This window comes from Lissotriton helveticus, chromosome 4_1 (genome assembly GCF_964261635.1).
Source record: "Lissotriton helveticus chromosome 4_1, aLisHel1.1, whole genome shotgun sequence".
NCBI lineage: Eukaryota > Metazoa > Chordata > Amphibia > Caudata > Salamandridae > Lissotriton > Lissotriton helveticus.
In genome coordinates, this window is record NC_136063.1 from 713,014,563 (window position 1) to 713,037,870 (window position 23,308).

Below are 23,308 nucleotides of genomic sequence, written 5' to 3' on the forward strand. Positions count from 1 at the left end.
TCCTTGACACTCCGACTGCATTTACGTTTGTCAAATTGACGTTCAGTTGATGGTAGTTGTTGAAAAATGAGGCAGTATCTGTGAGGCCTGCCCAAATAACATGAATACATTTGTCCTTCACTGGGAACCAAACACCCAATTGACTCTCAGAGGGTAGCATTGCAGAGCAGTTTGAGGCTTACTCAAGGGAGGTGGTGTGAGCTAGTAATCACCATTAGCAGGTGCGCAGAAATAACACTAAATAATTGATTGTCCAGCCTGTACTTTACTTCATAAAAGTAAGAGTACATTTATTAAACACACACACTACTCAATACTATGCACCAATTTGCAAATATACACAAGCTGTTGGAATTACTTTGTGACATTGCATAACATCTCCACCCCTCCTGCCGGGGGGGGGGGGACAGTGGTGTCTAGTACCACCACTCCCATGTATGCTCATCATCTTGCCCCCAATGCAGTTAGTTGAACATATCCTGGAGCGAGGGCCCTGCACTGGCACCATCGCAGTGGCGACCCACCCCATTATCTCAACAGCCATAAAATTGGGTAACCCTGCATTGGTGACACATAACTATGACTGGGCCTTTCCTACTGACCATGAAGTATACACCTCTATATCTTAAGGGCTGGTAGTCTGGGTTCTTCATCTAAGCACAGCAGCAAGAATACATGTTAAAGCATCACTTTAGAATGATAATACTCATCACATTTGTATATCATTAGAATGCATTGCAATTATAGCCCTTAAAGGCATCACAGATGAAATCACAGGATTACACATATACAGCCAGACACCCTAGCAGGAATGTCTGGCAACATAACCCCACTTTGCTTATGACATCACCTTATACAGGTACTTTACAATACACATGTGACCTTCAGTCCTTCTAAAAGAAATAACTTTAGTAAATGCAGTTCTGGTGTGATTACACCTTTTCCCCTCCAGGGGTTGCCCTTCTCCAGACAACCCCAACTTAGCCCTTCACTCCTTAATGCACTTCCTCATACACCTCAGCTGTAGAATAAACGTTCCAGCCCTTCGTTGGAGGGCAGCCGAGGGAGCCCACCCCCTGGCTGCCCCCGCTGTCTCCCCGCCTGGCCAGCACCCTTGTGGGCTGCCGCAGGAGCCGTCCCTGCAGTTCTGGTGCCCGCAGACTCCGAGGCAAGCACGGCTCTGCTGACCTCAGGGGAGTGCAGCAGCACACCACATCCTTCTCTCACCACTTTAGGGGCCCGGAGATGGAGTCCAGGGCCCCCTCCTCCTCTTCATGGGGGGCACGACGGCACCCCCGACTTGCGCATCCTCTTCTTCAGGGCCCGGGGATGGGGTCCAGGGCTGCTGGGCACATTTTTCACGGGGATCTCGACGTCGCTCCCCGACTTTACTTCGGCCCAGCGGGCCCTCAGGGGAGTGCGACGGCACTCCCACCTCCTCTGCCTGCACATCGGGCCCAGAGTTGGGGTCCGGGGCCCCTACAGGCTTGCTTGCGGGGGGCGCAATGGGGCTCCCCGCTCCCACCTATATCACTGAGGGCCAGGGTGGCTCCTGGTTCCTTGCTTGGCGGTGGCGCTCCCCAGATTTATTTCTTGTTGGGGGCATCCCCCGGGACGTGACCCACCCCTGGGGCACATCATGCACTGGCGGCGGAGCCCCACGCGTTTCGTTGTCGGTCCCTCTAGAGGTCAAAGATCGCCTACCTTCTGGGGGGCGTATCTCAACCCCCAGAGGTCCGAACTTCGCGATCTTGGCCTCTTCTTGCTCTTAGTGGTGCTCCCCAGCCACTGGGAGCACTCCCGTTTGCCCTCTGGGTCTCTGAGAGGGGGGATTCAGCAGGGAGCTATCTTCACTGGCTCCCTGCACCAGCCTTTCACCTGCCTCTCCTCCTGGGCCTCTCCTCTTCCTGTGCTGAGGCTCCTGCTTCTGTGCACTGGTCCTGGACTCTTCTCCTGGTGCTGGCCAGGATCCTGGAACAGTCAGGGGGTTCATCCTTCCAACTGCCCATGGTGCCAGCCTCCCGCACCTGCTGCCTCAGCAGACCACACCCCAGAAAGAGCTTCTCTTCCTGTGCAAGTCATTTTAAGAAGTTGGGGAGGGGGCTGGCAAGAAGTCTCTGTTTGCCCTATCACACAGCAACACATCACTTCTCTGCCCCTGCTCCGTACTTCCTGCCCAGGCCTCTAGGTTGGTTCAAGATGGCGTCGTCCAGGGTCTCCTGCCACATGGTCCTGAAAGCCCCTTCCCCCCTCGTTGCCTTCCCTCCAGAGCGGCCTGGTGCCTGGCACCAGGTGTCAGCTACTGATGGATGTCCCTGTAGCTCCACCCATCTTCTCTCCTTGGAGGGGAGGTCATCAATTCAGGCTGCTGGGGTAGGCCCCCAGCCAGGCCCTGGTTATGAGCTGACTCAGAGAAATATAACATTTTTGGATGACCCAAAAGCAGTACAAATATGACTTTGGACTCTGCAGCATACTTCTTCTCACATACGTTACAGTGGACTTTGGTGGATGTCTGGAATTTGGAGGCCCTAGGAAGTAAAACTAGCCCATGTGCTTCCTATCCCCATAAGAGAATAATTGAATAAACACTGTAAAGCACACTGACTTTCCCTGGCATGTTTCTTCCCAGTGTATAGAGCCTATTCCATGTAACCACCCAATTCTGCATAAGTCCTGCCACACCATTCACTTTGTATCTGATCTGGGGCTGCGCATGCCAGGAATCTCCCCTGCGCAGCCCGTACACATGTGCACACGCATGTACACATGTGTCTGCATCTCGCTAGTCCAGTGCCTCTTACTCCTGCTGCTGTGCAGAGGCTTGGTCAAGCCAGGGGGACACCAGTAAAATCCCCATGCAGTCTCTTTCATTTATGAGTTCACTGTGGGTGAGTCTGAACTTATGAGGCTCCCCCACAATAAAATCTCAACAATTAGGTGCTCAAAAAGCAAAAATCTGGGCGGCCCATAGTGTCAGAACCACCTTCTAACAGTAGTGTTCTGTCACCTACGTGACGCTGATCTGATTTTCCTGTGGACTGCACCCTTCTTCCTCTTCCTCTTCTCCTTGGCCTTCCCCGAGGTTCCTTGCTGGTGGTCTGTGGGGCTTGTGGGGTTTGCGTTGACCTCTGCACTCAGTCCGGGTGCATCCTTGGTGCTACGCAGTTTTTGTTTCCCTTTGTTTTTGTTCTGCTTTCATGGTGCCTTTTCCCGCTTGACGCGTGGGAATTGCAGGCCTGTTGCTGGTTTTTGTATTACGATTGGCCTCATGGCAACTTTTTTTGCGTTCATGTTTCGCATTTTTGCGATGTTGCGTTGACTTTATCGCGGACATTTGATGCGTTATCGTAAGCCTATCGCATGGTACAGCCGTGTTGAGAATACAACGTTAACACAATGTTATTTTCCTGCAATAGACTGCGATATGAAGAGTTGCGTTAAGCAAATTTTGCGGTAATTATCACACGTTCTCGAGAATATCCCCCGTAGTTTGTAACATGGCAAGAGATCCAAGCAGGGTGAAACATAATGTTTTTCTCGTCTGTTGAGAGTGTTACTTCTTTGGACAAGACTCTGCACTTAGATCCTGCTGTAGCGGGAATCAGTTTAAATAAACATGGCTCACCATCATGCAATCAGGGCTGATTCCGACTGTGATTTCAGTATGGCAGGTCGATGGGCATCGGCCGTTGTATTTGAGAAAATCCGGAGCATGTAACAAAGTAATATTCACAATTCTGCTCTGAGTTAAGTAAATAATGAGAGTTGTTATCAAATTTTAAAGACTTTATTTCCAAGTGTAGGATAGATTTCTTTATTAATCATCAATTTATTTATTAGCACTAATCAATCTTCTACTAAATGAATAAGAAAAATGGTTAGATCAATATAAGACAAATGCATTATGCATGTTCTATAAAGGTAGAAATCCCTATTTTAAAGAACTGGACAGTCATAAGATGTCAGTTAAATCCATAAAGAGTTCAAAGTTAAAAGAGAGTAAGATCATGCATAAAGTTCAAAATATAATCAAAGTTCAAATTAAAAAGAGAGGGGCATATTATCAACAACTAGCGATGTTTATTGCTAAATAGGCTTATCGACAATTATTTTTAATCGCCGAGCATCGCCGGATTTTATCGCAGAGATAACGTGCTATTAGCAACGTTTATCTCTGAAGTGATAAATGTTCCGGCGATAGCGGCGAAATGCGTAAATATCGCTGTAAATCAATCGATATTCATGCATTATCACTAACAGGGACTTAGCCTGAATATCCACCTCCCATTGGATATACAGGCTAAGAACTGGTCTGAGCAGGCATTAGGTTTTGGAGATATTCGCGCTTTGCGCGAATATTTCCATCACTACGCCTGCGTTGATAATAGGCGATAGCCATGTTAGCAACTGCTTTCAGTCGGTAACAGGTTGGGTACGCCCACTTTGCATGTCATTAGCGATAAATATCGCTGACATGCAAAGCGGGCCCCAAACCGCTCGCTATCGCCTACAAGCTGTTGCTAACTGCTGTTAGCGACAGCTTACTAATAGGGCGATAGAAATATCACCGCTTAGCGGCCGAAAACGGCCGCTAATGCGGCGATAATCTCTTATCGCCCTCCTTGATAATATGCCCCAGAGTTCCAAGAAGCTCTATAGAACCTTCATTCATAAGTGCGCAAGGCAAATCAGGAGTGCAGGAGCATTAGCCGACTGCAAAGGCAAACGGATAACAGAATGGGAATGGTTCAGAAAAATTAATAGCATAGAAGATAACCTTTTCTAGAAACACGTATATTTATAAACGACTAGAAATAGTTGTTGCAGTCCATATTGCATCTTCTCCTCCTCTTGTCCAATCATTGTTCGGGGTTTTCCTTGGAACAGGATTACTCATCTTCTTTAGACAGGGAACATAACCTTTGAAACTGTAATCTCCAAGAATGTAACTGTGTTATATTAAACTAGCTTCACACAGTCTTTCCCATTGACGATTGCCCTTCTCACAGCTGAGACTACATATGTATCCTTCTAATAGTAGAAATTGTTTGTTAGCTAACAATATCTACGTAGAAAACTACGCATCTGCAACAATGAGAGAACATAATTTATTTGCTGAATCATCCTTTGGAAATAAAACAAGTATGTTAGAAAAAGGTAAACTACAATTTGATACATTGTTAAAACAAAAGCCCATGTGCACCACAACTTAGTACATAGGGAAATGATACATTCAATCTATTCCCAAACAGTAATTGTATTCCAAAATTTCATTTATTAAGGATATCAAAAGGAATTGTAAATAGAAACATAATAAACATCAGTTGCTGAAAATGGCACAGCCGACGCTATTTCGTCCTTGGAAAGGATTTCTTCAGGGCGCGAAGATTTTTTTATCATCCGTATTATTCTCTGAAGCACAAGTAGAAAATAAGCAGTTCAAATATCAACAATTCCGTCCAGCAAGATTATAGTTGGAGTTACTATTTGGTAAAACTCCAGTATTCCATTTCATCCCACTCCTACGCTGCAAATTCGCAGTCACGGATGTCGTCAATTAAAAAGCAGTTCATTCACGGCGTATCAAATTTGAAGGTGATGGCACTCAATACTATGAAAAGGTTCCCTGTTTAATTACAATTTTATGACACTAGAGGAAACAGTAGGTCGAGTCATACCTGGAGCCTCTTTTAAATAGGAGAGAGCTGAAGTCAAGCGCAGTCGATCTAAGGCTTGATGTCGAAAAGCGGGTTATCCAAGAAATGAGCAGGGACCATCATCGTGCCTGGTACGGTAACCGGTGAACAGGAACTCCTGTTTCTGTTTCACTGTTCAATCTCCACTGGTGCTCTTTGGAAGACTCGGCTGCGAACAAGCTTGCAACCTTTCTTTCCGCTAATGATCTTGCACAACACTGCTCGGAAATTACACATGACAAGGGCTCAATTCTGGACCTTGTGATTTCCAAATTAGACCAGATTACCACTGCTTCACCCATCTATGTGGACTGGTCTGACCATTTCCTCATTCCCTTCTGTTTTTACCTCTCTCACATTTTAACTCTCGGCCTACCCAAAATGCCTCTATGTGGTTCCGCAACACAAAAATCATTGATCTTGAGACTATACGTGATTCTGCTATGCAGTCTCTTCCTAGTCTAGACCCCAATATGATGTCAACGATCTCACTCCCCTTTGCCTCTCAATACTCGCAGTCAAAATCGACAAGGTTGCTCCACTTCAAAGCAGAAGGAAAAGACCCACCCCATCAGCTCCTTGATTCAAAAAAGCTTCTATGACGAAAGGAAAAACCTTAGAATCTTAGAGAAGTACTGGAGACAATCTCCATCCACCCCCAACCTCTCTCTTTTTGGTTCAGCAAGATCCATATACCACAAACACATCTTCCAGGAAAAAACATCACACTTCAGATCCCTCCTCGATTCAGCTAAAAACAGACCCAAAAAACTGTTCGACGTCATCAAAAACCCAAATTGTTCTCCCCAAACCATCAAGCCTGAGGATGCATCATAGAAAGCAACTGAGTTCGCTATAGTCTTCGATCAAAAGATAAAATCTCTGGTGGAACAGGTCACCCACCCCACCCCCATCGAGGAGCGAAAATCCTTAGTCACTTGGCAGAACTTTGCCGCCATCTCAGATGTTGATCTCCTCAAATGCATCCGCGAACCCAAACCTTCCAACCATTCCTCTGACCCCATTCCCAGTGGCATCGCCATTGATTTCTATACTAACACTCTCTCCTACTAGACCAGGCTAGTCAATCTCTTCCTCAGTCAAGGATCCCTCCCAAGTGTCCTCAAAACAGGATAGGTTACCCCCCTTCTAAAAAAACCCTCTGCAGATGCAAATGACCTCAATAACTTCCGCCCCATCACCAATCTCCCTTTTCTTCCAAAGATCACAGAAAAATGTGTTGCAAAACAACTGTCCCAACACATTATGGACAATAATCTCCTCGACATGTTCCAGTCGGGCTTTATTCAAAACTGCAGCACTGAAACAACCCTGCTGCAAATGATCGATGATGCGCTGCATATTCTCGATTAAGGGAAATCGTGCCTTCTGATTCTTCTTGACCTCTCTGCAGCTTTTGACACTGTTAATCACAACACCCTCCTTAACATCTTCAACAGAGAATGGGCGTGGAAGGCACTGTACTCAAATGGTTTGCCTCTTTCCTCACAGACAGAACCCAAATGATCAAGATTGCAAATAGTCTCTCATCTCCACTGGTGGTTGGTCAAGGCGTCCCTCAAGGTTCTATCCTTGCTCCCACTCTGTTCAATCTCTATCTGGAACCATTAGGGAACCTTCTAAGCAAATCTGGAATCCTCTACCATCTCTATGATGGCACCCAAATCTACCTCAAGGTGTCTTCCCCTCACGCTCTCTCACTACTCAGCTCTACTCTCAACACTATTCACAACTGGATGCTAGTTCACCAACTCATTCTCAATCCCTCCAAAACGGAGTTCCTCCTCATATCTAGCTCTCTCTCTCTCTGCCTCCTGTTCAAGCCTGGATGGATCAATCAAATCTACTCAACAGTAAACCCATCATTGTGGATTGCGCTAAATCCTTAGGTGTCATACTTGACAAAAGACTCAACCTCATCTCACGCATCAACTCCATGGCCAAGAGCGACATTTATGGGGGATTCGTTGGTTCTTCCCAGAGAATGACCTAAAAACCTTGGTCCAATCGCTAGTTCTCTCTAGACTTGACTATTGTAATTCTCTTTTGACTGGCCTTCCCACATCTCACCTCTACCCCCTCAAATCCGTCCTCTATTCAGCAGCTCGCTTCATTTCAGGGTCCAAACGAAGTGACCACATCACTCCTATCCTGTCTTCTCTCTGATGGCTTCCCATCGAGGCTAGAGCTATCTACAAAACAGCGTGCATCACCCACAAAGCTTTGCACTCTTCCTCCCCTCGCTATCTGGTGAATAAACTCAAACTGTCTGGAGGCTCAAGACCTCCTCGGAATGCGAAAAAGTTCCTTCTTGAACCCCCCTCCTTCAAAAGAGAAAAACTGTTGGCACAATCATTCTCAGGTAATGCGGTGAGAACCTGGAACTCGCTTCCTCCTTCGCTCCGTGCCATGACCTCCATCCAGATCATCAAAGCAGACCTCAAATCTCTTTTATTCCAAAGACACTTTCAGAACTAATTCCCTTCTTCTCAGACCCTGCCAGGAAGTTCTTTAGTCATTGTAAATTTGTCACATATGTTTATATTTTTGCTTATACATCCTGTGCTTGCTGTGTTTGAAATTGTGTTCCTTTTACCTGCGTTGTTTTGATTCTATGGCCTGCTATTGTTCGCCAGAAAGTTCTTTAGTCATTGTAATATTTGTCATATTTATTCTTACTTTTGCTTACACAGTCTGTTCGTGCTATTTGTGTTTGCTCTATTCCTGCAACAGTTCTCTCATGTAACGTAACGGGTTCTATTGTACAGTGCTCCGACACCTTCGGGTAAAGTCCGCGCTTTATAAAAATGCATTAAATAAATAAAATAAAAGGGGCCTATTCAAAAACGGTGTTTTGCTGTACCTGAAGTTGTTTTACTCTCGTTGTACAGATTGTTATTCTCTAACCCACTATTCTTGCAGGCTACAATGTTTTCAGTGTGGCTCCAAGTGAGGTAATTGATGATACATCACAAGCACGAGGACCATGGCAAAGCACACAGATCTAATTCTTCAGTGTAGGTTCAAACTGATGGTACATCAAGTAAAAACACTTGGGGTGGAGGTTTACACTACTGTACATGGAACAGAAATGTTGCATTAGCCACAGGTGCCAAACGGCTAAAATAGAATAGGAGGGGAAAGGATTGAATTGCATAGGATGTGCAGACCTCACCTTCCCAAAAAAAAAAAAAAATTGAGGAAAGGAGGAGGTTTACAAGAAGCACGTCATTAACGATGTTCTTTTTAAGCAAAAGAGTGTAAAAGTGGGTTGAGGGCCTCCTTCTGTCTCACTGCTACAAAAATAACCAAGAAATTAAAAACATTGGTGTCCGGTATCGATGTTTTAAGTTTTAAAAATACCATTCAGTATTGGAAGAATTAACATTTTTCCCAGTAGATTAAACAGCAAAAAATATATTATACACAAGCTTAATGACATATATGTGAGCTAGTGCTTCTTTTTAGTCATATTATATTTATAATTCCTCAAATATAATTCTTCAGAAACAAAATGTCCTGTAAATCACTGATGTAATAAAAAACAAAAAATAATCACAGAGCTTGTAACTTACTATGGGCATATTATCAAGAAAGACGTTAACATTATCGCCGCTTTAGCGGCAGGAAACTGCCTCTAAAGCGGTGATAATGGGCTTGATAATATGCCCTTGTGAATTCCCATTGAAGCCCAATGTTCACACCAGAACATGGGCTTCTATGGGAATTCACAAGGGCATATTATCAAGCCCATTATCGCCGCTTTAGCGGCAGTTTCCTGCCGCTAAAGCGGCGATAATTTTAACGTCGTTCTTGATAATATGCTCCTGCGCGTTTATAGTCATACTGTGTATTTGTCTTTAAAGTGGTAAGATTTCTTCAACAAAAACATGTATCTGCAGGGTTTTCAGTTAAGCCTGCAAATGCTAGTGAGTTCAGTCCGCTTCTTCAAGTACGAGGCCACGTAATTGCGTACTGACGCTTTTGTTTTATATTTCAATCAGAATCCGGCGTCCTCGTGCGCTTCTTCGTGATTTATTAATATAATATACTCTGACAGACCAGTGCTGTTGTCTGAGATTCCTAAAGCGTGAAAGTATTATTTGGCTCAATTTCCACCAGGTGGCACTGCAGACCCGGATAGAAGAAAGATAAAAAATGTCATTAAAGCGGTGCTATGAATTCCAAGCCTTTCGGGCAAGTCCTGGTTTCTTTTGACACGGAGAAGCCGGTTAAGAATCCCTCAGGAGTGGAAGTTCTTTATTTCTATAGAGCGGGCATTGTCTTGGTGGAGGTCACAGGCAAGTTACTTGAACAGAGGGCTCAACACACAATACATAATATGCCTGATAAAAAACAGGTACATAAAGTAGTGATTGGAGGGCACAGTTATAACTGGGCCGAAAAAAATTACTACCAGTGTAATTTATCGAGACAGAGGGGGGCAGATTTATGTGGGACTTGCGCCACTTTTGCGCCGCCGTTGCGTCACTTCTGTGACGCAGCGGCGGCGCAAAACCTGCGCCACGTTTCAACATACTTACATCCTGACGCATCGATGGAGATGCGTCAAAGTGTAAGGCCATGCGCCACATGAAACCATGGTCAGGTTTCATGTGGGCGTTTCCACGCAGGTGGGCGTTCCATCGCAGGAACGCCCCTGTAAAGTGACAACGCTGATGAGTCAAAACCCTGCGCCTGCTTGAAGCAGGCGTAAGGCTTGATGCACCACGTTACAGATAGGGCAAGTTGGAAAAGTGCTGGAGTTGCATGCCGTACGCAACACAACTTTAGCATTGAGCAAACTTCACGCCCTAGATACGACATGCATCTGTTTATTCCTGCGCCATGGTGCGCCGCATTGCAAATGCGGCGCATCATGGGTGGCGCAAGGATAAACTTGCGTGCCGTATCTTTCCTGGCGCATCTCTGCTCATTTGGAGAGATGCGTCAGGCAACATAAATCTGCCCCTGAGTGTTTATGTGACAGTGGAAGGACACCGGTTTGCTACTGCGGGGCTTATGTAAACAACGTAGTGGATGGATTTCCAATGCAGGTGAGCAAGATCACAATGCAAGGCGAGGGGGAACGCGCATCGGAGAATATTTCTCCATTCCAGAGAATCAGTGATCCTGTCGAGTTAAGTAGATCATCAGCTGGATACCTCAGTGATTTAACACACAACAATACCCCATGCATCTCACAGTCTAAGGCAAACTAAGCATATTCCCCTGCTTGGAGTACCCTGAGTCCTGGTGAGTTATTCATATGCCTGGGTGAACAGCCATGTCTTAAGGAGTTTCCTGAATCTCGGAAGGTCTGTACAGGATCTGATGTCAAGGGGCAGCGCGTTCCAGAAACGGGGAGCCAGCACCGCACATCTGCTGCTGCCTAGCAGCTTCGATTTATAAGGCGGTATGACCAGAAGGTTCATGTGGGCTGAGCGCAGATTACGGGTGGGTAAATCTCTATGAATAACACTAGAGATGAATTCTGGGCAAGTGCCATGCAAGGATTTGAAAATGAGGCACCCGATTTTGAAGGCATAGCGTTGTGGTATGGGGAGCCAATATAGCTTCCTCATAAGAGGGGAAGCTTATTGCCATCTAGGTGGATGAAAAATCAGTTGTGTGGCCTGATTCTGCACAAGTTGCAGTCTTTTGACTAGATATAGCGGCAGGTTGAAGTACAGTGAGTTAGCATAGTCTATGTGGGAAATGACCAGAGCTAAAACTGCCTGCACCAGTGCTTCCCTAGTAAGGAGTCTGCTGTATTTCCTTGTCTTCCGCAGCTGAAAGAAGCAGGTAGAGACTACCATTCCGATCTAGGACTTCATAGATAGATCTCAGTTGATTGTGACCCGAGGCTCTTAGTTGTGGAGGATGGGGTTGGGGGAGAGCCCAGCTCAACTGGCCAGAAGTGTGTGCTTCACGGATTTCGAGCACCTCCTATCAGGATCAGCTCGGATTTGTCTGGGTTTAACTTTAAGTGGTTGTTGTTCATCCAATTACGAAAGTGCAGCATGGTGGCTTGAAATTCAGACATATGGTGAATATTAGTTGCAGGTCATCTGTATAATTGAATGTACTCATGTTTCTTTCTCGCAATGACAAGATTAGGGAGACTGACTGTCTGATGAATCATCCCTTGGAGCTCACTTCACTGGAACCGGCAAGAAAAATGAAGGACCCAATGCGTCCAAGTCACAGTGCTCTTCTACGACGCCATCGACAGCTCTCCCGGATAATAAAGAATTTGTAACCTAAGAACCTGGATAGGTATCCCCACAACATGACACTGCCTAGCACCAAACTCGTTTTCACTGATTTTCTTTTAATGTATAAAGCTTTATTGAATGTAATATTTAATACAGTAATATGTCAGCACAATATGCAGATACAACATTTAGAATATGAATTAATCCAAACGTATAATAGATTGAAAAAAAAATCATTCCAAAAACTTAAAAATAAGCATTTCTGTGGTACAAAACTTTAATGTTCAAACATAAGTTCTAGGCAAATCCGCAGCACTTTCATTTCAACTTTCATAAGAAAATATTAAGCAAAATTAGGAATAAAATAAACCAGCATCAATATGTTCTATATGACAAACTGGTGACAACAAAAGAGTCCCATGTAAATAATATTGAAGAAAAAAGAATTCAATATCATTAATACATATTAAAGAGACTGTAATAGCGCATCCAACATGTGCAGTTTATGATGAAATTCGGAATTGTGAAATGCAGGTGAATACGTGAAAGGAGATTTTAGAACCTCATCATTCCTAAATATGTCCAATGAAGATTTTGACATGGAAGAAGTCTGTGGTAACCACTGCATCTCCTTTTCACTGCCAATTGGGCTGATATAAGTTGTATTTTATCAAGTTTATGATGGTGCTAGAGAATATTCTACCATGCCTTAAAGAAAATATTGACAAACGTTCCCAGTTAAATGCCATCGTATGAAAAGCAATACCTATTAATACATCAAAAAAAGCTATAATTCATTGGGCAATCTGACCTGTCATCATGAATATATCCCGGAAAATACAATGGCTGATCACTTAATTAACCCTGGGCGGACAACTGCGCTACGCTTGTGTAGTTTGCGCTACTTCGCACTACGTGAATTGCACGTAGCACAGTGCAAAAATGCATAGCATAGCGTAGTGTAATTTTTTGGCTCTCTCGCGGTCCTCAACGTCAAGTTGGCGACCGTGAGCGAGCAAAATGACATCCAGACAAGACTTTTTCCTCATTCACGATCAGCAACATCAAGTTGCCAATCGCGAGCGTGGAAATTAAACCTCCCGGTGAGATTCTCAACGCGGGAAGGTCAGGTTTCTCATTGCGAGTGGTCGCGTATGCTCGCGACCTCTCGCGATGAGTAACTACCAGTCCGCATTGAGAAAGCTGCAGCTCGAGTAAAAATCTACTTGAGCAGCAGAAAACCACAGCTCGCACTGTGCAAGATGCCATTTTCAATCATTGCACAGTGCGGACAAGCATCCGGCACTGTGCAATCATCGCGAACAGTGCACTATGCAGTTCGCGAACCACTATGCGTATCTCACGTAGTGCAAAGTGCACTCCGCATAGCTACGCGTAGTGCTACTACGCGAACCACACCCAGGGTTACTCTTAATGCAATATTTGGGAAAGAATGTTAACTTTGGAGCAGGATGATACACTCAAAACAGTGAAAACGATAACACCTGACCCATTTCTCAGATGAATGGTCTCTCCTGTTGTGAGGCCTTGCAGTTAAATAAAATGACGTGAGAGGTGCAAAGGTGTTTTAGGTCTGGTGTATTAGCCTCTGTGTCCTATGAATTGAATCACGTGTGATAGTGAGGATGGGCGACAGAACATCACCTCCCCCAAAACACCTTAAAGTGAAGGGAAGTGACGCTCTGTCTGTTTTACACTGGAATGTGCACTCACTGCTTGAGCCCCAGCTGACGCTGGTGTGCTGCTCCTGCAGTCTGGCAGAGATGCTTCCAGGCCCGGTTCTAGAAGGGGGCCAGGTGATCCAGGCCCTCCCAAGAGCCATATAGAAGTAGAAAAATGTTTGTTTTTTTTCGTAATGATTCACGTGGCCAGCAGCCTCCATTTCTTAATGTAAATAAATAAAAAACAATGTGTGCTACTTGAAGTGCCTGGGATAGGTGTGAAGTCTGTAGGATGGCGACTGTTAGCAGACACACGTGAAAAGCTGGGATAAGCTCAAATTACACAGTACATAAGAAATGACAAATGCCCAAAGCCACTGGGATTTTGTGATTCTGCAGATGTGGTGATTTCTGCATACGTATGGATTGACCGCCTTTGCCACATAGTGCCAATAATTTGGAGATTTTAAGAACAAAATAGTTTGTAGTTTGAATGGATCAAAGGGTACTAAAGCACTGCCGGAAATGTTGCCATGCAGTGGCAGGACATTTGTCACAAACAGGCATGTCACTTCTCTGTTGCAGAATTCTGTATTTATGTGTTAAACGGATATCAATGTGGTCTAATCTTTGCTCACACAGAGTTAACGTGTAAAAATGAGAAAATGGTGAATACTGCTTAAAAATATGCCTTACTAGGCTGCATAATTTGTAGTCTTGCTTATGACATAATCCGACAGGATTTTGGCATTCTAAGAAGGGCAATTGAAAATGTGCATTCATCCAATTTAAATCTTAGTAGTGGTTTGTTTTATTTTCTTTCTGCTTTGACCCTATTCTTAACGTGTGGCGCTATATGAAAAAACACTGCCAAGGACACTCATTTTGACTTTTCTGAATTGAAAAGGCTTTTCCAAGTTTCACCAACACAACCTAGATACAGCACGGGCAGGAGCAGTTCAATTTCCTGTTATACAAAGAACAGCATTGGCAGATGTTGACAGATGTTCTGGGGCAGCACAGGCATCATGTACTGCCATTGTTCTCCCTACTCCCAATCTCCAGATGTGCTAGCTGAGCCTAATATAATTAGAAGGACCTTAAGGTGGAGACAGCACCCTTTGGGGCTCAGGGAACTGTGTATTTATTCTCTCCCAACAAATTCTCTCTTTGTCACATGGATCAAATGGATTATGGGTTGCTGCAACCCCTCAGTCATAAACCATTAAGATAATATAGTGGGCTAATGCACTTGCTGCCAAGATGTTCCTAAAATCTGTGGAGCTCAAATATTGCTACTCAACGTTTTCATTTTCGATTAAAGATTGGGACAGCAGGCGCTCCAAAAAATTGAAAGTCCTGACAATAATATAAAAATTCGGAGCTTATAGGGGTCCCTGATAAACAACATAATTATTTGAGCTGCAAATAATTGTGTCTTGCGCACTCTGAAAGGCTGAGCACATAACCGACTAATACCAATACTATTATTGACTCTGAATCAACTCGCAGCTGTGGAGTGGTGGTGTCCTTTTGTCAGAAGTCCTGAAAACCTACGTTCACAGATTCCACAACTGTGAGTCTACAGAGAAATGAACTTAATAAAAAATGTTAGATTCTAAACAAGAGGAAATGGTGATGGGAATGTTGCAGAAATGAGAATTGGAGATTTATTTGAGGAGAGTGTGAGGATAGAAAAGACGAGGGTAAGGAAAAAAAGGAAGTATAACAAAACAGAATGGAAAAAAAGAGGTGGAATTGGTAAAGATGGAGGTGGGTGAAAGAATAGTAAATTAGTGAGTAGAAAGGAAGAGAAAAATATGACTGAAGGACTGATTAGAGAGGAATTGGAGAATGATGTGTGTTATAAAGTAGAGAATGTGATGAACATGTGTTAGAGGTGGATGATATAGCAGAAGAACGATGAGCAAAGTGGGTGATGGGAATAAGGTGATTGCTGGATCTGAACTGAGAAAGAGACGAGAGGTGACTAGAGGGAGCGGAGTAGAGACAAATGAAGGTGGTGGATCAGGCTGAAAAAGTATTAGGATGATAAGAAACAAATGTAATCAGGGAGCAGTGTTAATAGTGAATGCTAAATTGTGTAGAGGCATAGAAGGAGTGCCAGTCACAATTTAGAAAATACTGTTCAGCCTAGAGGCATTCACATGAACTATACATTTCCATATTGTCCCCCTTGAAATACTTTCTAATCAAAGGACTGACAGCCGAATATATGAAGAAATAGACAGCAGTGAGATCTTTAAAAATTTGCACAACCCTTGACAATCGCTTTAAGATATGAAAGTCCCCTAAGCCTTCGTCGATCTTCTGCATCTATACACTGTTTAATCCAGACCTTAGTGCTGCTGCTGTTTGAAATGCTGAGAGCTACCAGTGGAGAACAGGTATAGCACCCCATAAATGATTGTCCAGTCAGTACTTTTTCTATATAAAAAGGAGAAGTACATGTATTGCACACACACTACTAAATACTATGCAATAATTTACAAATATATACATTGGCAGATGTAAAATACCATGTATGACATTGTATAATCACCTTTGAACCCCTAAAGAGGTCAAACCAACCTATCAAGTGAATCTAGTAACTTCATCATGGTTCAAGAGCAACAACCCACATGTTACACTCATTATTGGGTGCCTATATTCAATTATCAAACCAATACTCTAGCATAAATGCACTTATTAAGGACAATAACACATATATAATGTGAGCAGTAATCATTGACAACCTTATGGTGAACCAACAAGCATTTGAAATCATTATGGAGTACCAATGAAGCATGTGAAATTATTATGTTGAACCAATAAAGCATTTGTCATGAGTAGTTTCAAAGTTTTTTATTTGGTTTGGTACTCCACTGAGGACCACAAATAATATATATAAAATGCAATTCTTAAATTTTTTTAAAAGTTCTCATGTTAATACAGAGATAAAAAGGATTTTAAAAATTTATAAAGTTTATAGCAAACTAGTTCATTAGGGGGAGTTTTGCAAGCGATCATCAGTTCCTTGACGGTGGTGATACGGCATCTAAGATGTATAGGAGACAAATGTTTTGCTTTTGCCGCTACTACTTTGAGATTGGGGCATATGAACAGTAGATGCTCTAAGTCCTGCTCCCCGCCGTTACATAGGCTACATATTGATGACTCGTTTTGATGCCATTTTGATGTTAAAGTTTGGGTGGGTAGAATACCCAACCGAAGCAGGATAATTAATCTCCTAGCGCTGTGAGTGAGATTAAAATCTATATAGTTCTGGGTTTTCTTAAATACCATTGATTCAGCAAAGTTTCTATATAAAATTAGTTTGGTGCAATGCAACGAGTCAAGGTCAAAGCTTAGTCTTGGGGTATAGCATTTTAAGAAGAGTTTCAATTGAGGCGGTGTCCAGGTCAGCAGCAGATCAGTACTAATGTTCGCCAATTTGAAGGCGAAAGACATGTTTTTATAAAATACGTGCTTCGTAGAGTCATTATCAAAAGTCTCTGTTTTAAGCAGGGAGCGAAGTGTACCATCCTTTGCATGGAGCAGGTTGTATGCCCACCTAATGATGTTTGCGATACCTCGAGAATAAGAGCTCGTGAGCGATAGTTCAAGGCGGAGTGCTTGTACTGGTATATACTGTGCTACTTTTAGCATTTTCCTCAATATTTTTCCTTCTTTTAGGTCCAGGAATGTCCACTGCTTTATAGGTATGTATTCCAGGGCATACGATAAAACTGTAGGGATCTTCACGCTATAGACTTTAAGCAGGGAGGAGAAATGTCTATTTCCCGAGGCAGCATATAACCTTAGCAGTGCTCCTGCATGCACCTCTGATTTTCTCGACAAGTTTAAGAACTGATGGTTGAGTAAGCTGTGTTTGAGTATTTCTTATACATGTTATACCATCAAACTGTAATTATGAAAACAGTCTCTAGAGAACTACATTACCATAACATTGGATTGCAACCATATACTTGGTCCCCAGAGAAACTGCAATGTTACCATGCACATAGCCCTAGAAAGCTCAACACTCTCAGCTGTAAATCAAAAACTCCAATCTTGGGAATGCCTAAAACTAGAAAGAAAATCCTAAGGAGGTTAATGTTTTTGAGTGACACCCAACTTAGGGTGGGGACTCCATATGTCCTTTTGGGGATGAAAGGCTGTGTCCTCCTGAGTTCGTTGGCGTCAACCCCTTCGTCCTGGGGCCATCACAAGGGTAGAATCAAATTAAAATGTAGGCAAAACAGTAGGGCTTGCATGGCAATACGGGGCGATTTTTGGGAGGGATAGTGAATATTGTAGCAGAATCTCTCCCGCTGCACTGGGGAGAGCCGCTTCAGGTTTCTCATTTGTTTTAGGTCGACCATAGGCAGCGCGCATGTGCTGTTTGCAAGACCTGGCGTCAGCTGTATATGGAGTGTAATCCCGCCTGCTGCTTGTTTTTGGTTAACTCCTCCATTGCTCTTCTTCCTGGCTCCTTACTGGATGGTGCTCTCGATACACTTCCATTGTACTCCAACGAGCACCGGCCAACTACAGTTTTGTTACGCTGTAAGTGTTTACATGATTTGTTTAGACACTAGTTCTTTTGTTTTGTGCTCGTGATATTCTATCACCAGCACGGCACCCGGTTTCATGTTTTTTTCATCACCATGGTGTCTGCTTCCCAGGTTGCCATGTATATAACGTTAAAATGCATGGGCGCTGTGCTTTATATTTTAGCACGTCGCCCACTTTCATAATTATTTTTTAATTACTGTGCACGGGTGCCACGCTTTATATTATTGCATGGCTCCCGCTTTTAGAGTGTTAATATGTCTGCCTTCACTGCTGAGCGGTGAGAAAGGACAAGCGGCGAAGTTCAGACTCTAAATTTAACTCGAGCAAGATTTTTTCTCCCCTTCTCTAAAATGTTAAACTGTTTGAACGGTTTCTTTCTAGCCTTCACCATGTTGCGATTAATTTTATACAGATGCATATTCTTTGCTGAGCTAGATTGAATGCTCTTCGTGTGCCGATTGTGCGTTCATTGTGTTGTGATGCTTTACGTGCAGTGTGCATATGGCCAGGGACTGCCGGAGGACCCCCGTTCCGTTAACAAACATTATTAAAAGGACATGAGAGGGATTTCTTTTCTTTGGAGGCAGAGGTGGTACAACCCCCGGCCGTATTTATTAAAACTTAAAATTAAATCAAAATTGAAATAAACAATATTTACACAATTCGCAGAAAACATTCCATAACATTTGATTACAATTGATATATACAGATATCAGATGGCTAACCTTAACATAATTCTTAGTACAAGCTATTTCCTATCCGAATCTAATGTATAAATCACAATTATACAATATTTCGTTTCTGCGCATCCTATTTGGGCCTATACGGCAAGGTCACTAACTGGTGTCAGATCCTTATCACTTAAACCGCGCCCTCCTGTCGGAGTGTGCATGCGCAGAGGGCCCGTTTACCATGAGGGTACTTCCCCCGGTTACCTCCGTACGCCCTATTAACCACGCCTTTCCGTCGAAGTGCGCATGTGCAGAGGGCCCATTTGCCGTGAGGGTACTTCCGCCCCCTGATTACCCCGTACGCTCTATTAACTCCATTAAAGGGGGCCCTTGATTCTCTGCGCCGTTTACTGGCGTCATTGTGCATGTGCGGGGTGGCCAACCAGCCTAGAGAAAGCGTGACTCTCCCCTACCCACACCCATGTAGTCAACAGACTATAACTGCCCCTGGAGTTCTAGGAGAGACCACTTGTCCCTCCCTTTGGGCGACCCCATACAAGAATGGTGCCGCCCTCTAAGGACATTAAATTTACTGCTCACCAATCATGACCTTACCGCCACAGGCCAGCGTAGTTGACCGACTATCTGCCCCCCCCTACCCTCCCACACTGAAAGGTCATGCCCTGTCCTTAAAAATCACTAGCCAAGCCCTTATGTTTACTAGCCCGACTATGAGGCCCCCCAAAAAACTCACAGAAAGCTTGTGTCCTGGGGAAACACCCATTACAACGACGGTGTTTTCACGCAACGCGACTTTCACATCGCAGGAGGCATTACATCGCATGGTTTTAGAACGCATGCTACTAATGCGCATTGACATTAACATCGCTAGGCATGACAATGCTCGAGTGCAGAGGATCTCAATAAAAATTATGACTGTGCTGTATTGGTATGACGGCATGCGGTGACGTCATACCAATAGCCACGGGGGTGCTGCCATGACATGGGAGATGGTACACGGGACCGATCACTTGTATTTAATAAAAATTCTTATGCAATTATCAATTACTTGTATTTCATATATTGATGCGTGTATGCGGTGACGTCATACCAATAGCCATGGGGGTGCTGCCATGACATGGGAGATGGTACACGGGACCGATCACTTGTATTTAATAAAAATTCTTATGCAATTATCAATTACTTTTATTTCCTATATTGATGCGTGCATGCGGTGACGTCATACCAATAGCCAAGAGGGTGCTGCCATGACATGGGAGATGGTACACGGGACCGATCACTTGTATTTAATAAAAATTCTTATGCAATTATTAATTACTTGTATTTCATATAGTGATGCGTGCATGCGGTGACGTCATACCAATAGCCATGGGGGTGCTGCCATGACATGGGAGATGGTACACGGGACTGATCACTTGTATTTAATAAAAATTCTTATGGAAGACGCCGCTATGTATAAAACGCAGAGTGCTGAGATCGGATTTGTATCAGATGAGATGGGACATCTCAATAAAAATTATTGATGCGTGCGACATTTGTGTCAGATGAAACGCAGAGTGCCGAGATCGGATTTGTATCAGATGAGACGAGAGATCTCAATAGAAAAAATTGATGCGTGCTACATTTGTATCAGATGAGATGGGAGATCTCAATACAAATTATTGATGCGTGCCACTTAGATGACTATTCCGAGATGACAGATAACATGGGAGATCACTTGTATTCAATAAAACACAGAGTGCCGAGATATAACGTCATGCAGTGATGAGATGGGAGATTTCAACGGCATGCAGTGACGTCACACCAATAGCCACGGGGGTGCTGCCACGATCACTTGTATTTTATAAAAATGATTATGCAATTTGCAATTACTTGTATTTAATATGAAAAAAAATAGTATTGTGCAATTAGCAATAACATGGGAGATCACTTTATTCAATAAAACGCAGAGTGCCAAAATCACGGAGTGTCGAGATGTAACGTCATGCAGTTATGAGATGGGAGATTTCAATGGCATGTGGTGACGTCATACCAATAGCCACCGGGGTGCTGCCATGACATGGGAGATGGTACACGGGAGATGACAGATGTGTGCACCGAACACTTGTATTTAATAAAAATGATTGTACAATTAGCTGTATTTAATAAGAAAAAAAGTGAGGATTGTGCAAGTAGCAATTACTTGTATTGACCGCAGAGTGCCGAGATGAGAGATGCGTATGTTGCCATTTAAAATGATATGAGACAAACTGAACACTAAAGGATTACAATACAAATCGCCCCAGATACTATAATAAACACTTTCGGAAAAATTATTTTATAGCATGCGATTTGATGAGCTGCGATGTATTTGCTTAAAGCAGCAGAGACACTACAATAGTGTGAGGACAGCAGGCACCCTGACTGCATGCGATGTGATGCCTTTTGCGATGTAAAAACTGTGTGGTCATTGCTGGCGTTGTGGCGGTTAGCGATGTATCATCATACATCCGTGTCCTGTCCCTATACACAACTAACTAGGCCAAAAGATTCTCTGCCAGGGTTTCCTTCCCTGATTTATACAAATGGACGCCGTCTTTTTAAGAAGCACGACTCCCCTCAGCTGCATCCCTGGCCTATAGTCTGTAGGTGTGAAGCACTAGATCGCCTCACCAGTTTCTTACTAGTTATTTTCTGGGTGGCTCAATGCCCTCCCAGACTCGCTTTCCTTTGGAATCTCTGGAGTCTCTGCACCAGGGTGTACACGGGCCCAAACATGTTGACCTGCCTTTCTACCCAGGCGTACCCAGTAATTCCCTCACCTCCCCTTCCCAGTGTGGGATAGAGATGCTAGGACTGTCTGACTCAGGGAAAATGGACATACCGTCTTGGAGCCACTAAATGTATGAAACTTATATAGCGCATGTATGAAACTTATATAGCGCAGGACTTACCCTGGGGCATCTCCGCGCTTGCTCAGGGAACCCGTCCTGGTATTCCCCTGTGAGAGACCCCGGCAGGGAATCCACAAGGTGAAAGCCAGGCATCCCGCCGCGAGGGGCCGTAGTGGAGATTAAGCAATCTATTGCCCAGAGTCGCAGAGTGTGACCCCGTGAGTCGAGTAGGCACCGGAGCGAGAATTGTCGCGACCATGGAATTTATGAGCCCGAGACCCGCCGAGGCGGGGAATCGAACCCTGGTCCACGGCTGATCTCAGATTCCGGGTCTGCCGCCTCTAACCACTGAGCCACACTTCTCCACATGGGCTTAATTGATGACCTCACACTGTGACCCATAGACACGTCGCCCCAGACACCGACACTCATTGCTGGTGCAATTTGAAGGCTCCCCTGGAAACCACAGCCCCCAAGATCTCCCCTAAGCATATCATGAAAACCGTGAACCACCTATACCTGACCACTATGTTCAGGGACATGCTCTGTGTATGCCTACCCCTACTACGGAATATCCCAACCACGTAGTGTCCGCTCACGATGGCACCTGCGAGCACAGGCACCGTAAAGGCAGAATACTGTTCCCCGACAAGGGGTGTTGAGGTTTTGCCTACGCCTGTTACCCCTAAGTTTGGTCAAGCTGGCAATACATATACCTGTGAAGCGGCGTACTGCTAAATTACTACGGTTGGCAACACAAATGGTTAACACACCTATATACAACCAATATATAGTGTTGGCACCTCCTGAGCCCTTGATTGATCGCCCATCACACTTGATGCCGTCACTTGCCACTCACGTTCGGGATCCACCGGTCCCCCTTGGCTGTTCACCTCTTGCAGTTGTTATGGTGTGGAGCACTTCCCAGGTATCAGCCATGGATCCAGTCATAAATAAATGAAAACAAAACACAAATGATTAGTGCTGTTGGCTTTTAGCCGAAAGATACAGTTCTCACATGCCAGCCCTACTTCATGAGGCTGACCCCCTCTTTTCACCCGCACCCCCAGCCTAAGGTGCATAGGTACTGTTCTGACACAACCCCGACATCTATCGTTGGACAACATAGGCAACCAATTTGCCCAAGGCCCACGGGGAATGGCCTGTGCAAGACAACACAGAAGTAGGATGCTTAGTCGTACAGGCCCCAGGACGTCAATAGTGTGTGACCCCAAGCGGACATCACACTAAATAAGTGTTCAAACACAGGGTGCATAAATACCACGTGACAAACCACAGGCATAGAATGCTTCCTTGTACAAGCAAAACGGGGGGCAAGAGTACCATGTGACGCCACGCGGTCAGTGACTGCACAGGTGCCCAAACATTGGTGCAGAGGTACAGTGTGGTACAATGCATTAATGTGCCTACGTATATGCGCACGAGGGTGTATAGATACTGTGTGACCAACCACTGGTATACTGCGCATTCGGGTATAAGCGGACCGGTCCTATAACAATGTTTGACATAACGCATTTCTGAAAC